The 5,813-nt window shown below is 35.7% G+C and overlaps 1 pseudogene; it reads right to left on the bottom strand.

Annotated features, from left to right (window-relative positions):
* Window positions 1-4,164: 4,164 nt before the first annotated feature.
* LOC149216780 (protein GRAVITROPIC IN THE LIGHT 1 pseudogene) lies at window positions 4,165-4,809 on the bottom strand (annotated as a pseudogene).
* Window positions 4,810-5,813: the final 1,004 nt, after the last annotated feature.

Below are 5,813 nucleotides of genomic sequence, written 5' to 3'. Positions count from 1 at the left end.
TGTGCAAGATAACAGAGCAGGACAGTGCAAGGTTTAGAACTCGGGAAATTATAAATGAATGTGTTAAGCATTTAATATCAAAAGAACACTTTGGTTTTCTTTCATAAGAAATAAATCCAAAAGGCAATGAGAGCAGCATAAAAAGGATTGCATACTATAAGGGTAAAAAAAATCATGAGCTTGGATACCACTTGAGCAAAACCACATCACAAAAAACACAATGTACAACAAGATAAACTCTTACTTGATTAGCCACAGATTTAACAGAAGCAACATAAAACCCACTCTATATGCAAAGGTAAATATGTAAAGGAAAGTACTAAATGTTTTTATATGTTTATCACAATATTTCCATTGAAATATTATCATTAGACCAAATTTAATTCAACAACGAAATAGGAATTTGATATGAAAAATTTGGGCTTGATGAAGTACTTCATTGGCATAGAGGTTAACAGTAAGATTATGAAATATTTATAGGTCAAACAAAATATACATTGGATGCATTGAAAATATCTAGAATGATGAATTTCAAGACAACACCCACACTGGTAGTAATAGGAACAAAAATCAGTTAGGAAAATACAAATTCAAATGTAGAAAAATTGACCACGAACAAAACCAACAGAACATGAGCCTAATTTAAACTTTGTTTGGACGTTCACCAGACTTTGAAACTCAAGGTTGACTTTTGGCGAACCTGTGACTTAAGCTATATATGCTATGACAAATACTCAAAGAACTCAGTTCATTGAAAACAAAAAGAAGGATTCAAAAGTACTATGGATTATTTAGCACAGGCTAAAAGAACCAACATTTCCAAAATTTGTAGTAGCAAATTATACCAAGCAAGCATGAGGCACTTTAGAAAAGAACAGTTTGGTTTTCTTTCATAACAAAGAAATCCAAAAGGCAATGAGAGCAGCATGAGAAGGATTGCATACTATAAGGGTAAAAAAAATCACGAGCTTGGATACCAGTTGGAGCAAAACCACATCACAAAAAACACATTGTACGTTGAGGGAGATTCGTTGATTGAAATGGGGAAATTGGTAGATGATACACAACCCATAATCCAATTAAACACCTCCGGTCCTAGCCCAATCTGTGGGAGAACAAGTCTCCTAAAGGTCCAATTGACCTTGTCAAAAGATTTGTGGAGTGCCATTCTGAGCATGAGAGTTTTCAAAATTTTCAATTTTATAGAGTGAAGAAGGCTTGTAAAAGTTGATTACTCAGGTATACGACTTTGCTATTGTGTATATATCAAAGTGGGTTATTGTTGTTTTTGCTTTTAGTTTTGCTAGCCTTTATGTACAAACGTTCTTCTTTCCTTCACTACAATGAAATGAGATTACATTTGTCTACTATTTTTATCGAATTCACATATTTGGTACATTTAAAAGGAATTTCCTCAACATACTTTTCCTTACCATAATTGAATGGCATTCAAGATTCTAAAAGTGTTTTCATAATGACATGGATTAAAGAATATTCTTTCTGGTTTCTAGAAGATTTGGCAAAATTATGTATACTCTAATCATTCAAACAAGGGGAATCAAGAATATGCAAAAGGAGATTTTTCTAAAGCTGAAGAATATGATACTCAAGGGATATGATGCATCTTGCCAAGTGAGAAGTCAGAAAGCCATATCAGGGCATCAGTGCTATGCTATAGCAACCGTGCAGCCACTCGGATGGCTGTTGGTAGATTCATAGATGCACTTTCAGGCTGCATGCATGCTACGGACATAGATCCCAACTTTGTGAAAGTTCGACTTAGAGCTGCAAGGTGAGACAATTTCCCTTACAATGGCTATTGGCTATAATTGATCTTTGCTACTAATTGTATAAGTTTTGTGTGACTTGCTGACTATTAAAATTCTGACATTCTCTTTTAAGTGTTTAATAATTGACTTTAATGGAAGAGAAATTTATGACCATAAATTTTCTAAAAATTGTCATTCACAGATGTTAAAAGATATCTTTCGATTTCCATACAATGTTCCCACATAATTCTTCATAATGTTGAAGATTGTTTGACTAAAAAAACAATTACTGTCACCAAAATCTTCACAATATTGTAGATAGTTTGACAAAACAATCATGAATTTCACAAAATTCTCCCCACAATTTTCACAAAACTCTCCACAATGTTGTGGATGATTTGACTAAAATAACCATAAATTTCCCAAAAAAGTATCCACAAGTATAAAAAACATCTTTGAATTCCCCAAAACATCTCCTGGAATTTCTCCAAAGTTTTATCAGCTTTGGATTCCCCAGAACATCCCCTGGAATTTCTCCAAAGTTTTATCATCTTTGAATTCCCTAGAACATCCCCTGGAATTTCTCCAAAGTTTTCTCAGAAACTTGGAAAACAAAACACAATGCATTTACGACAACCAAAATGAATACTCTCACAGATTGATCCTAAAACCAAAAACTAAGGAGAAATATTTGATACACAACAATGAACCTACAGATCCTCCATGGGAGGTGCCGAGAGCGGATCAAAAACATTAATTGCAGGATCAAGTGTTGCAGTCATTACATACACTTGACATCTCACTATGGCCTTCTTGCCAACCCTGAAACCTGGCATCACTGTAAACCCTACAATTGTAGGGTTTGGCTTCTTAGGAAGCTGCGGGACATTACCTTCACTTGCAACAGTATTGTCAACATCATGATTCATATTCACAAAATTCAAGCTATCCATGTAGGAACCCTCGAAATCCACCCCCTCTTTTGACATGAAAGATAGACAAGAATGTAATTAATATTCCACTTTCTAAATTTAGTTAACGTTTTGTTGTTTTGGGCTGTAAGTAATGTAATTAATATTTCTTAAGTTCAACGATTGCATTTAGTTAGGAGCTGATAGAGAAATTCCATTATTATTTTTTTTGCTTTTAGTTTTGCTAGCTTTTATGTACAAATGTTCTTCTTTCCTTCACTACAATGAAATGAGATTACATTACTTTGCTACTTTTATTGAATTCACATATTTGGTACATTTAAAAGGAATTTCCTCAACATACTTTGCCTTACCTTAATTGAATGGCATTCAAGATTCTAAAAGTGTTTTCATAATGACATGGATTAAAGAATTATCTTTCTGGCTTCTAGAAGATTTAGAAAAATTATGTATACTCTGATCATTCGAACAGGGGGAATCAAGCATATGCAGAAGGAGATTTTTCTAAAGCTGAAGAATATGATACTCAAGGGATAAGATGCATCTTTCCAAGTGAGAAGTCAAAAAGCCATATTAGGGCATCAATGCTACGCTATAGCAACCGTGCAGCCACTCAGATGGTTGTTGGTAGATTCAAAGATGCACTTTCAAGCTGCATGCAGGTTATGGACATAGATCCCAACTTTGTGAAACTCTGACTTCAAAGATGCACTTTCAGGCTGCATGCAGGTTATGGACATAGATCCCAACTTTGTGAAACTCTGACTTAGAGCTGCAAGGTGAGACAATTTCCCTTGCCATGGCTATTGGCTATATTTTCTTTTTGCTACTGATTGTATAAGTTTTGTGTGACTTACTAACTATTAAAATTCTGATATTCTCTTTCAAGTATTTAATAATTGACTTTAATGGAAGAGCAATTTATGGCCATAAATTTTCGAAAAATTGCCATTCACAGATGTTAAAAGATATCTTTCGATTTCCATACAATGTTCCCACACGATTCTTCATAATGTTGAAGATTGTTTGACTAAAACAACAATGACTGTCACCAAAATCTTCACAATATTGTAGATAGTTTGACAAAACAATCATGCATTTCACAAAATTCTCCCCGCAATTTTTACAAAACTTTGCACAATGTTGTGGATGATTTGACTAAAATAACCATAAATTTCCCAAAAAAGTATCCACAAGTATAAAAAACATTGAATTCCCCATAACATCTCCTGGAATTTCTGCAAATTTTTATCAGCTTTGAATTCCCCAAAGCATCCCCTGGAATTTCTCCAAAGTTTTCTCATCTTTGAATTCCCTAGAACATCCCCTGGAATTTATCCAAAGTGTTCTCAGAAACTTGGAAAACAAAACACAATGCATTTACGACAACAAAAATGAGTGCTCCCACATATTGATCCTGAAAACAAAAACTAAGGAGAAATATTTGATACACAACAATGAACCTACAGATCCTCCATGGGAGGTGCCGAGAGCGGATCAAAAACATTAATTGCAGGATCAGGTGTTGCAGTCATTACATAGACCTGGCATCTCACTATGGCCTTCTTGCCAACCCTGAAACCTGGCATCACTGTAAACCCTACAATTGTAGGGTTTGGCTTCTCAGGAAGCTGCAAGACATTACCTTCACTTGCAACAATATTGTCAACATCATGATTCATATTCACAGAATTCAAGCTATCCATGTAGGAACCCTTGAAATCCACCCCTCTCTTGACATGAAAGATAGACAGAGGCAGGTCAAAAGAAAATGCAAGCCTATGAACCAACCACACAGACTTGGAAAATTTGAGGAATAGGCTGTAAAATTGGCTCCTGGGGTGGAGTCCCCTGCCTATCTAGTGCCTGTGCTCCAAATTGCCAAAGAAGGATTCTTCCATCCTGGGATGCACTACATTGAGAAATTTCTTCATACAAAATTTCCCAAACAGGCTGTCTGGTGTAAGAATGGACTCCAGCTCTGATGGCTCCATGTTTTGCATGTCCAAAAAATGTCCGAAACAATCATTTCTGTGCTTCTTAGGATCTATAATGGATGAAAAGCTCCTAGTCAAATAGAAATTCTCGCTCTCAAATCCACTGAACATTCTCATGCAGACATAGGATTGAAATGCCAAGCATCAATGTCTAAGTTAATATATTCCTAAGGACCAAAATCCATGTTCTCAGTGTAACAACAAGAAGGATATTACCGTGGATTATCAAGGTACAGGGGTAGTTTTGCAGAGGATTAAGCTCTGGTTAGCAGAGGAATGTGCTGAAACTGTTGAACAATATCTAGCAGATCGTGAAGGATGGATGGAGAGCTGGCTGACAATTTAAATGAGCTAAAGGGATCCTTGTTATCCCCTACGACAAGTATGAATAGAGATGGTGACTCCTTGGAAGAATTCCTTCGAATCACAAGCATATGTCAATAGAGGGAGAAAAAAATATTTAAAGGCACTATGGCTTATTTAGTAAGGAATCAGGATTGAAACAATGATTTTTTCCAAAAGATGCAGCAACAAATTATGCTAAGCAAGCATGAGACACTTTGGAGATTGTCTATCAAGGCATAGGCAAAGTAAAATAAACCAAGTTGCAGACTCTTAGGAGTTTTAAGAATATGAAGATGAAGGATTTTGAGTATGTTAATCAGTTTATTACTCTGGCAATGCATGTAGAGAACAAATCAAGAACATATGGTGAATATATAAGTGAACATAAGATTGTTGAAAAGGTTTTGAGGAGGCTAAGGAAAACCTCTTAGATGGCCTTCTAGGATGATACCAACTGCTAATGAGTAGGCTTCGAAGGAGACTAACATAGGATCCCATAAAGAGAGGATCTTGTCTGATAAACCATTTGAATCCATTGCACAAGTGTGCCAACACAGACAAAGATTTTGAAAGGCCTCAGTGACCTTATCGCCTGGAACCATGGTCTCTTGTAGCAGAATGATGGAAGGATAATTTAATTCAATCAGTGTCTTGAGAAAGGAAAATTTGAGGTTCCTCTTACCCCCCTGATATTTAGTGACAAGATGATCATTAAAAGGTAGAAATAGCGGGCTTCGGTTCTCTAAGGGCCCAAGCATCAACGTCTAAGT

This window comes from Pinus tabuliformis, chromosome 1_1 (genome assembly GCF_031772625.1).
Source record: "Pinus tabuliformis cultivar Carrire ecotype Pingquan chromosome 1_1, CPIR1, whole genome shotgun sequence".
In the NCBI taxonomy this organism is placed as follows: Eukaryota; Viridiplantae; Streptophyta; class Pinopsida; order Pinales; family Pinaceae; genus Pinus; species Pinus tabuliformis.
This window is presented reverse-complemented; position numbering and strand designations above follow the sequence as displayed.